This window comes from Globicephala melas, chromosome 4, assembly GCF_963455315.2.
Source record: "Globicephala melas chromosome 4, mGloMel1.2, whole genome shotgun sequence".
NCBI classification, from domain to species: domain Eukaryota; kingdom Metazoa; phylum Chordata; class Mammalia; order Artiodactyla; family Delphinidae; genus Globicephala; species Globicephala melas.
Genome location: NC_083317.1, coordinates 118353112 through 118365388, shown reverse-complemented (window position 1 = coordinate 118365388; position 12277 = coordinate 118353112). Strand labels below are relative to the sequence as shown.

Below are 12277 nucleotides of genomic sequence, written 5' to 3'. Positions count from 1 at the left end.
CTTTAAACATGGCCACACTTTGCTAGACCCAGGACTTTTAACATTTTTGATGATATTTGATTACTCTAAAATAGAAATGTAAAAGGTGTCTTTGAATAACTCCAGAACTGCTAATCAACCTAAACTAAGAATAAAAACCAGAATTAGAATCTCTTCCTGGTCTAAAATTTGTTATTCTTCCTATATTCTTTAATATTCTTTCTGAGAATATTCTTTAATATTTTTATTCGTATTTGTTATTCCTTTTCTTTGTTACTGTATTTTTAAAACCTAAAACACTAAAACCTAAAACAGTTTAATCTTTCTTAATTGCCTACAGTCTATAACTTTTTTGTATTACACATGATTACATAACTGATATAAAGTTTAAATACTTAATCAATGGTAGGTTGAGGGAGAGAGTGGGAAGAAATAACCCATACTAGTACTTTCATTGTCATGATGGGCCACTGAATTATTTTGATTAAAAATCTCCTCTTACTGTTCAAATAAGTTTGTATTTGAACAGTACAAGTTAGTAAGTTAGCTAGCTGGACCAAAATTTTTTTACCAGGTCAATAAGGAAAGCTGCTAAGTATTATCTTCTCAATTTTAGTTGAAAATGTCATGTAACTTAACTTTATCATTTAAAAAAATCAGCATTTACACTAATAACTTCTCATGTTAGGCTGGAAATATAAATCCTCCATTAAAATATTTTTCTTGTCATATGATATAGACAAGTTAAATAGAATATCCCATATAATATTATTTCTTAAGTTTTTTATTGATTTTTTTTTACTGTGGATGTCATTAAAATATTATTGAAATGGAGAGTCTATAGAACTTTTTTCTGTTGGTCCCTTTGTTTTATGGAATAAATTCTGTGACCACATGTACCTTTATGGTCTGGAACTGGAAATATATTTTTCATTTTATGTAATATAATAAAATTTTAAAAATTATGTATAATAATCACCCAATATAAATTTATTATAATGTTTCACAGTCTTTGATGTAGCCTGGAAGAAAACACTGTGCTAGACAATGGCATGATTGAATTGACAATTAAATCCATAGTTGGGCTGCATTCAATAGAATTTCAGTCCCTAGAACCAACGAGGTAATACCCTGACTCTACCCTGCATGCCTATTTTATTGTCTTCATTTCTGTTTCCCACTAAAAAGATTGTAGAATCAATCTGGTGGTGAGACAACAGGATAGAAAACATTATATGGATCAGGGCATATGAGGAGCCACTGGAAGAAAAGAAAAATGCAAGACTCTTGGATTATGTGATAATAATCTTAAATAATTTACTGAATAGAAAAAAGGATTTTATTCTTCTGTGTACGATAGAGAAGGATAAAATGTGAGATTATATGGACATAAAATTAGATTCAATAAGAAACAATTTAAGTTATATCAAGCTGGAATGAGGTAGTGATTTTCTTCCATGGAAGCCTGAATAATCATTTATGGATGGTATTTATAAAGCATTTTGGTTTGGTTGAAAACCTAAGATAGATTACTTCTGAGCTTTCTCTTAAACTCTAAATTTTATTTTTCCATATTTAAAGAGTGGAAGAAATTCTCTACCAAAATTCATCTGGGCCATGTGGAACATTGATCTCCTGCTAATTGTACTCTAATAATAATTATTAATGATAATAATAGATAAATAGTATCATTACTTCCATTTTACAGATGAATAAACTGGGGCAAAGTAAAATTCAGCAACATGCCCAGTCACAGGGCTAAGGAGACCCTTGGAACTGGGATTTTAACTCAGGTGAATCTGACTCCTGAGCCTGAGCTCTTAATGCATATATTCTGCTGCCAATTTATGGAAAAAAAGCTTAAATACCCAATGTGTTCTCAAATCTCTGGAGAGTCACTTCACTTAAAGAAATTAAAGTGGCAGGATAGGTATTTTATTTCTTATGCCAAAATTTCAGAGGACATGATAATAATGATAGTGAAATCAACAATTACACTTTCTCCTGAAACAGTTGCTGCTATCCCAATTTATTGGGACTTACAAAGTCCCAGCCAGTCTGTAAACATTTTCAGGTATTATCTCATTTAATTCTTAAAACAATCTTTCTTGTAAGGTAGGTACAATTATTTCTGTTTAACAGATGAAGAAGCTGAGGTCCAAAGTTATACTCTAAGAAATGATAGCTGTCTTATTACCTAGGGCAGCTTTTATTCACTCAGCTTAGTCTTTCATTCTATAGAATGAGTCTATTCTCATTTTATAGAGAATCATTGTCTCTTATCTAGAAGTTTCTCCAAATGCAAAAGTTGGCATGTTCTCAAACCAGGATCATAGAATACTCTCTTAAACTCATTTTTAGCAGCTATTTATAAACAACAGAATTCCTATAGTCTATGAAGAATAGTCTATCAGTCAATTAATTACTGAATTAGTCAGCAATCAGTGTGCTAGACACTGTGAAGGATACAACAACAATTCCTGCTGTCCAGGAGCTTACACCTTAGCTGAGGCGTCAGAAAATGTAGACCTAAACACTTACCAGTAAAAAAGTCAAATGATTGGTACAAACAGTAAAAGATTTTGCAGTGAAAGAAACTGTATTATGGTGCACCATTAGTGCTAGGGAAAGCCTCATGGGATTTACCCTGTCTGTTGATGAATGACTGATTTAGATGAGTGAAGAGAATCAAGAGAGAGCATCTGACATAGAGAGAAGGAAAAGAATGAACACTGACAAGCAGTTTGTAGTATATAAGATATGTTGGGCTCCAGTGACATCTTAGATGGGTAAGGCCATGGGCAAGTGGGTATTTTACTTGATTATTTATAATGTTACGTTGGTTCTTTATTTTTGTAGTAATACTTTTACATTTTCCTTAAGAATATGTACAAATATCAAAAGCAATAGATTCTGACTGAGAAGAATGGTAAGATGTAAAAGTTAACTTTTTCAAGCGTCTTATCTATAGGTTGGCTGCCCAGAGGAAAATGTCCCCTTGCAAAGCTCTAGTAAATTAGTCTATGTCCCTATGGTTAGTCATTCAATCCTGGTGCTGTCATTTACAAACATGGCCCAAATCTATGACATTTTCCCATCAGAGGGCTGGGTCTAGGCCCCAACTTGGGTGGAACCATGCCTGCTTTTACCAGTAGAGTAGAGCAGACATGACACTATGTGATCTCCAAGGCTGAGTCATGAAAAGCCATGAAATTTTGTCCTTTTTCCCAGAACACTCACCCTTGGAGTCCAGAGCCACCATGTAAAAATGTCTGTCAACCCTGAGGCTGCCGTGTTCTCCTTAGGGACAGGCCATGTTTGGATGCCCTGGTCAACACAATCAGCCTCACTGTCCTTGCCAAGGAACCAGATATGTGAATGAAGCCATGTTAGACCCTCCAGACCAGCCCATCTGCTGAATACATCAGTTGTATTCAGCCAGCTGAATACAACTCAAGCTCTGTCAGTGCCACATTAAACAGAAGAATCACATAGCTGAGACTTGACTGCATTTCTAACTCATGAAATCATGAGGTATATATAATACAGTATGTTTTTATGCAGTAGTAGATAACTAAAAGACCTGATCAACTGTAAGGCTTGAATCCCAGCCCCGACCACTAACCCCTGCCATCATGCTAGTAGTGTAGCTTTTGCTTCCAGAGTTAGGAAACCTGATATGGCAAATACCTTCACTATCCTGCACTGCCCTAGAATGTAATAAGCTCTGAGGGAACTGAATCTCCTCTATTGCTCCAGTCCCTGTGAATATTCCCTGGTGAATATTGCCAAGCTGACCTAGCAGAGGGTGTACTGCCTGTTCAACCACCAGCTCTAGTTTGCACAAACATGGGTTTTTCAACATTCCGTGAGATACTGTGGGACCTCATTAGACAATCTAGAAGTAGGGTGGGCACTAAAACACTGGAGAGAAAGATATTCAAAAGCAGGGTACTGACCACACTCTACTATTGTGAATTTTCTGGGGCAGCCCTGATTCTAAATGTTCTATCTCTATCACCAAAAATTATTGAAACATCTTAGAATTTCCTATATTTTTGGTGTCTGACATTTCTTCCAGACTACCTCTTTCACTGGAAGAGTCACATAATCTTTTGTCAGACTATATGTCCCAGTTTTGTGTTCAGAAAAATAGGCCAATGTACTTTTAACTCAAAGTTACAGTGTGACAAATTTGGTACCTCTCATCAGAGTATAGAGGCTGAAGGCCTGCTGGACATTATAAAAGGAGAAAGTAGAAGAGAAAAAGTTTCTGTATGAGGTCTATATTTAGTTCATATATACAGATATCCTGAAAAAGTCATAATTTAGCCTAGTTTTTTAATTGTTGAAATCGTCGTTATAAGTCTTTCTGGTAAGCGTGCATTTCTCAACAATATTTTCTTGTGGATTTTTAAAGATGTGCTTTTAGTATCATAAGAGAGGAAAAATTTCATCTCAACAAGAAGCTATTGAAATTCCTTAACCTATTTTTGTGTTTGTCTTTTTCCCTGTTGATATACTGAACTTTTAAAATTATGGTAGACCATAGTCGTTGCTATAATTCACGTTTTACCTTTACTATATTCTGTCAGACTAAGAGTGAGGGGAAAGCTATCAAAACTTCATGGATCCATAGCTCAATTGGGTTCGGGACACTCCACAAATAATGTGTATGGGGCTAATACTGCCTTGACACGCAACTGTTTACCATATACAGCTGAACTTTCATGAGGCACCTCCTTGCTAGAGATGGCCAAATGGGCTTTATGTACTAGTCTCTTTAATGGTAATCAAATTAAATGAGACTTAGGTCCATGGAAACAATATCTGTCAGCTAAGGTCTTTTCCAGGATGTCAACGTTACATAAGTAATTCCAACATTATTGGTGTACATAATTAAGAATTTTTTTAAAAGTATAGTCTTCACATTTCTAATTATATCTGTAATATATCATGGAGTAATTTTGTCACCATATTACTCTGCATCTTCTAATCCATCATTGTATTTTCCCTTAAATTTGTTCACATTACCGCCATAAACTAGATTATCTTATTGATCAGTAGTAGTCTATAAAATGAGAGGATATCTGTATTCTTTCCTATAAAAAAAAGATGCCTTAATGGTTAATTGACACAATTCTCCTAAGGAAAAATTTAAATTTTACTTACAAAGAAACTAGGTTACTCCGAGGTTTACTCTATTTTAAAACTTCTTGAGAAAATATTCATTTAAAAAAATTTCTTAAAGAGAATGGCCACTTTAGGAAATAAGAAATGATGGCAGAAGAATGCAGATAATAAAAATGCATGATTTGGTCAAAGAGTGATTCAAGTAATCTGTTCAAGTAATTGAATACATATAAAGGAGGAAAGGGAAAGTCAATTAAATGAATGAGTTATTTAATTGCCAACCTTCTTGAATGAAAGTGACATCAAAGCATCTGAATGAAAATTTACATTGATTAGGTGCACATAGTTTGGCTGTTTCTCCAAGTTTTTGGTTTCTGATGGAGAAAAGAGAAAAGATTTATAGAAGCTGAGAAAGTGGTAGAAGAGACAGTTGAGGCCTGCTTCAAGATTAGCAAGGCAGCCTTTTTTTTTTTTCTTTTGCGGTACGCGGGCCTCTCACCGTTGTGGCCTCTTCCGCTGCGGAGCACAGGCTCCGGATGCGCAGGCTCAGCGGCCATGGCTCACGGGCCCAGCCGCTCCGCGGCATGTGGGATCTTCCCGGACCGGGTCACGAACCCGCGTCCCCTGCATCGGCAGGCGGACTCTCAACCACTGAAGGCGGCCCGTTTTTAAGAGCTTCCTTGCTTAATTAAAGCTAAGTGCCAGGATAGAAGTTCATCTATCAGTGATTCTGAATTAAAGCATAATATAGGGGAAAGTAAGAAGTTTTGTAACTGGTGGCTTGTTTAAAGTCATGGACAGGAAAAAGAGACAAGATATTTCAACTCCTGAGAGCTCTGTCTTGAAAGCAAAGGCATACCAGGAATGGAAGGGAATCTAACATTTAGTTAGGAAGCCATTCACCAACAGTTTAGTGAGGCAAAGCTCTACATGCAGGTGTTTACATTTATTTAACTTGACACTGTGGCTTGCCTTAAATACATTAATAATATGCCTGGTGCAGTAGAGAGCATGTGGGATCATGACTCGATGACTACATAGAAATTAGAATTCTGATCCTTATCAGTAGTAAGTTCTTTATAACTGGCATAAAATGATAACCTTTATATGTACTTTCATTGTAATATTATTGAGTTAAAACATAGGTCAGGGAAACGTTAGCTTGGGTGGAGACTCTGTCTTATAGTCTCACCTATTCATGCTGGAAAAGGATGGGGCAAGGGAAAGCAATTTACATTTTTTGAATGCCTACTCATGCCAGGAATGAGACTAGACACTTGATTACTCAATTCTGGGGGAAGTTTGTGAGACGGTTAATCTCATACCCATTTTATAGGGAAAGAAACTGGGCTTCAGAGAAGTAATCTGTTCAAGTGTTGATGATGATGGTTTATACAGTTTGAGAATCAAACATAGATCTGCATGTCTTTAAAGGTCATGCTCTTTCTTTTCTACCAACTTCCTGATAAAATCATATGAGGAAAAAACTGTTCTTCGGTCATTAAAAGAAAAATCTAGTAAACGACAGGTAATAACACTCATGAGGGTGGGTGTTCAATTCCTCTAGCATTTTTTTCATGGCTGTTTCAGGGGCCAATATTCTCAGCCCCTCTGCTCTCCTGCAATTCCTAAATATATGATAGTCATTTCAACATTGCTTTAAATTTGAATTGTTATACTAACTCTTCCAGCAAGATTTTCATTTTCACTATTATTTCTACTGGTAATAATTTTGAAAAGCTAAAACGTGTTAAAAGGTGCCTAGTAAAAAGCATATTGTGTGCCTGTTGTATGCATCAGTTCATTTGAATCTCATGATAACTTTTGAGGTGATTTACAACTGTCGTTGTATCTTACAGATATTGAAATCAAGGCTTGGGAGATTGCCTACATTCAGACAGTTAGTGAGCAGAGGAGCTTGGATTTCTAATACCAAAGCCCTTCTTCCTGGGCACTATGCTGCTCTGTTAGATGCCTAGAGGTGATGAGTATCTCTTGTTAGCATGACCACTGATGCAAAGTTCATGAAATGTGCAAAACATGCTAGGGACGAGAACATTCTTAGAGCTCTTGATAATATGAACCTAATGTTGACACTCGAGTGGTCACACAATGTAAATTCACACACGCAAACACAGACACACACATATCACAATGTTTAAGGAAAGAACAGATGAGCTAAGTGATGTCTAGGACCAATTTTGTGAAATGATTTTTAGAATTGATTGAATGTAAAGTATTCAATATTATATTTAAATATTTCCATTTCCACATGAAGTATATGTTTTTGAAACCATATCCTAAACCTACATCTAATTTCTGCTTCAGTGAACAAAAGGATACCCTCCATGAACAGCAACAGCATCAAATATATGGGTAAGAGAATATAATTTCTGGTTGACTTGCTTAGAACGACACCATGGTTATGAGGGGAGCCTTTCTGAGTTCAAATTTCTGCATGATCTCTGAATTTTCTCACCAAAGTCTGGCTTTGGATATCCAGCCATACTCTAGGAAGATACTCAGATCCATTTTTTTGTTGTTGTGGTTTTTAACAGAACATCTGGTATTTATTGGCAGAATGCATTAGTGATGATGTCCTGTAAAATTTAAGCCAAAACTGGATGGAGTATGAGTTTGTTTTGTTTTATGTCATTTTCTCTGTGTGAAATCCAAAGTCCAAATATTGCTTCCTACCTGCAATGGCATCTGAAAACATACTGATCACAGTCACTGGATTTTAGAGATTTCAGCTGAAGATTAGCAGAGCATTAAGATGAAATAGCAGATGAATAATTTAGAATGAACAGACTCTAATGTTAAATATATAGGAAAAGCGACTTCACAAAAATACACCTTTTCTCTTTTAGTTTTCAATATTGTTGGAAGGAGACATATCTTAATTCCATTTCTCAAAGCGCAAGTATATTCCCTCCTGAACCAATCTTTCCTCAGCAGGCTGATTTAGATAAGAAAATGAAAAGGAGATAACTGAATGGATCCTCCAATCTTGTGATTCAGGAATTGGGGCTGGGTGCCCCTTAGGGTGGCAGAGCAATTCTGAGCGTGTTGAAGCTCTCTGAACAGCTGTTTGGTAGTCGTCTCAACAGAGCCCATTAGCACAGCTCCTGGTCAGGGCCAAGTTAACTGCATCCTTTTACTGTCGCCACCACACTCCCTCTTATCATGTCCCTCCATTATCACTCGCTCACCTCCCCAACTTGCTCTGTTAGCATTTCTACTCTCCTAGGAGGAAAGAATTCTCTCTTGTTCTCTTCCCCACACCCCCAACTAATTCTCTCTCACCTCTCCCACTTTTCCTCTCGATCCAAGACTGCTGCCTCTTTTCCTTTCCTCCTTCTCCCATGGCTATTTCTCCCAAACCAAATACGTAGGTTCTTTCTTTCCCTCTGTCAAGCACTACTCTTCACTAGTTTCCATACATTTGATGGAGGAAACTGCTTGAATATCTTAAACCATCAGACTAGAGGAGTATTCTTTTCCTTTGGGAGGGAGGCAGTAAACAGAATTGGTTAAGAACACAGGCTTTGAAATTAGACTAGAACTTGACTTACAGCTCAGTTCTGACATGCTGTTGAAAGCAGAGCACATTACTTATTCTCCCTTAGCTCCCGTTTCCACTTCCATTAAATGGGGATGATAGTATCTTCCTAAAGTTAAGTATAGGGATTAAAGAAACCATTGTCATAAATGCACTTTACCCAGTAATTGGAACAGAAGCAGCAGGCAATAAAGAACAGCTCCTGTTATTCATACACCATACTTGTTGATCAGATAGGACTGGTGTCAAGTCTTTGGCTTAGCTAAATTCTCTGTCTTCCCTCTTTGCCCATCCAGGGATGCCTGTTCACCTACAGATACCTCATTCATTTATTCACTGTTCATTCAGGAACCTGTCTAGAGGATATGTTATGTCCTATCCACAGGTACTTTTTTTTAATATGAATTTTATTTATTTATTTATTTAGGCTGCGTTGGGTCTTCGTTGCTGTGCTCAGGCTTTCTCTAGTTGCGGTGACCAGGGGCTACTCTTCGTTGCGGTACGTGGGCTCCTCATTGCGGTGGCTTCTCTTGTTACAGAGCACGGGCTCTAGGTACACAGACTTCAGTAGCTGTGGAACACAGGCTCAGCAGTTTTGGCTCGCAGGCTCTAGAACCCAGGCTCAGTAGTTGTGGTGCATGGGCTTAGTTGCTGTGTGGCATGTGGGATCTTCCCGGACCAGGGCTCAAACCCATGTCCCCTGCACTGGCAGACGGATTCTTAACCACTGTGCCACCAGGGAAGTCCCTCCCCAGGTACTTTTTATCACTCTGCCATAGTCACAAAAATTAATCCAATGAACAATCTAATTAATAATTAATTTAATAATTTAATTAATAATTTAGTTGATAAACTTCTAGGCATTATTCCTTCTAGACACTTTAATGATCTAGAGGTGGGAGAAGGGAAAGAGGAAATGAGGAAGAGATAAGGAAGGATGGTAGGAGTCCCTTTAACTTCTAAAGGGTCTTCTGTTCCCAAAGAGTAGATTTCCTGGTAATGGACCAGCTTTGTGGGCAGGAATTGTGAACTGATGAAATTACAACAGCCATAAAACACTGATTTTTCTACTTGCACTATTTAGGTCAAAAGAGAAAGCACAGGTTCACACCTCACCAGAGAAGAATGAAGATTTGAAATCAGAAGCTGCAAGCTAATGGACTTCAAGGTAAATCACACTCATAGACATATGTGGTTTAACTCACCCAGTGTTTTAGTTTTGGTTTTTCTTTCTTTCTTTTTTTAAAAATAAATTTATTTATTTATTTTTGGCTGCATTAGGTCTTTGCTGCTCTGCGTGGGCTTTCTTTTTAGGTGCGGCAAGCAGGGGCTACTCTTCGTTGCGGTGTGCAGGCCTCTCATTACGGTGGCTTCTCTTGTTGCGGAGCACAGACTCTACGGCTTCAGTAGTTGTGGCACATGGGCTCAGTAGTTGTGGCTCGTGGGCTCTAGGGTACAGGCTCAGTAGTTGTGGGGCACTGGCTTAGTTGCTTCACGGCCTGTGGGATCTTCCTGGACCAGGGCTCGAACCCATGTCCCCTGCATTGACAGGCAGATTCCCAACCACTGTGCCACCAGGGAAGCCCAGGTTTTTATTTCTTTCTTGAATTAATTGAGAATACTTAGAAATCAATAGATTTCACATACAGATTCAGATGTCTAGTGTCACTTGAAAGATCAGATGACTTCATAACACTGGGCTGGGGAGAAGCAACTTCTACGGGGCACACACCCTCCAGTTTGCCACAGTTGTCCTCTGGCTGACTTATTTTATTTGCTTAGATCCTGTAGCATTTGAGGTTTTGATCCCAGGCTTAAGGACTAGTTTTCAGATGACATTTCCAACATATTCATTTTTGATCTGCTTCCAATTCACCTCTTTTATCTGTGGGCACCTACACCTTATTCTCAGGGTGGGTACTCAAGAGATCAGACTAGTGGGCAGCTGGCTTCCAACCACCAGGCACCAACCAACTAGAAAGAAGTCCCCACAATGCAACCTGCAGGAGCTCATGCTGGGCCAGTTTCACCCCTTTTGTTTCTAAACCTTGGGAAAGTTGAGGGAGGGTCTCCGGCAGCCAAGGTGAAGGAGTGTACTCCAGTATAGAAATGCTTCACCATTTAAACCAGTAGGACTACTGTGCTGGTGCCTGCCCATGGAGGATCAGCCCTGCCTATATCTGAGGCAAAGTGTACAGTGTCTTTGCCCTTGAACTCACCCTCCACAAGTCTAACTCTGTGCATTAGCTGTGTATGTTGTGTGTGTTTGTGTGTATGTCAGTTTTGCTTACTAGATTTAAGCTTTACAAAGGTAGTATAGAGCCTTGCACAACGTAGACAGGTCATAAACGTGTTTTAAGTGGAGTAGATTGAATTATTTATTTATTCCAGGGTCTCTGTAATGTTCATTGCCATGTGATAAATGAAACCATGTTTGGTTTCCTTGTGCATATTTGATTTTCATACACCTATATTTCATATCAAGGAGAAAACCAATCAACACCGTCATATAGAAGCATCTCTGAACCACACATAAAATATCTTAAAAAACAATTTAACCTTTGAAATTGAAGTATAAACAGGAGAAGAATTCATAGATTTTCTAATTGTCTTATCCTGCTGTGGGCACTAGCAGACATTCTGTCTATAGCTATGACTGTGAGTGCACACAATAATTAATGCAGAGCCTAGGAAAATTAGTTTAAAAGTATAAGGTCATTTTCAGATCACTAGATATTGATAGTACTTTTTATTTCATCTTCTACTATAATTTGAAGCTTGGAAAATTTTAATACAGATAGAAATAATTGCTAGAGGAAATATTTCTATTAAAATGGTGGATTAAGGAGAAGTTAGAATTTTCCCAGCTGAATACAAATTTTCCGTATAATTATACAAAGATCTTAAAATAATCGTAAAAGATTCTTCCAATAAAAGCTATTAAATGACTGTGTAGTTGATATAGAAGAGTTGGCTCAAATATTCCATGTTTAATAGTGCAAAATACTTTCTAATGGAAACTTTTCAAGGAGCCATATTGAGTCAAGAAATTTCTTTCTGTTTAGACAATACTGTGAATAGTAATTGATGCTTACCAGGGTTTAAGAGCCTATTTCTCTTTGAAACAATGGATTTTCTTCTAACCCCATTGTCTTTTGTGAAAAGATGTCTTTGGAGATATTGGTAAGACACACACAATTACTGAATTGACTTTATTAAATGAATCTGCTGTGTTATTTTACTCCAAAAAAAAATTCACATGCGTTCTGAAATTTGATGACTTAAAAGTTAATTTTAAGAGAAGATGCAAGTCATTGAAGCAAAAAATAGTTTCTTTCAATGCTTAGAAGATTTCGTCTCAACCATACACACTCACTTTACCATAACACAAATAGGATTCTTGTATTTGTTCTTTTCAAGTGATCTATAATTTCAAAGTCTGGATTACACAAAAATGAATATTTAATTTGTCTTAAAAACAACTATATAGTGGCACAAAAATGTTACCAAAAAATCCTAACCAAATTAGAGTTATGTCAGTGGAGGGAAAGTTTGGTGCCCTGGCAGCAGCAGCCTGGTTTGGCTGCCTCTACTCCTCAACCT

General features: G+C 37.4%; 1 long non-coding RNA gene across 10 annotated transcripts in view; it reads left to right on the top strand.

The window, feature by feature from the left end:
- LOC132597271 (uncharacterized) overlaps window positions 1-12277 on the top strand; it is a 322871-nt gene that overhangs the window by 189215 nt on the left and 121379 nt on the right. For 7 of the 10 annotated variants that reach the window (XR_011377440.1, XR_011377445.1, XR_011377441.1 and 4 more), the window contains 2 exons: window positions 9102-9173; window positions 9759-9842. This is a non-coding gene — a long non-coding RNA (uncharacterized lncRNA). Of the gene's footprint in view, window positions 1-7440; window positions 7489-9101; window positions 9174-9758; window positions 9843-12277 lie in introns of all 10 variants that reach the window. The other 3 variants (XR_011377443.1, XR_011377444.1, XR_011377447.1) reach the window with 1 other exon arrangement.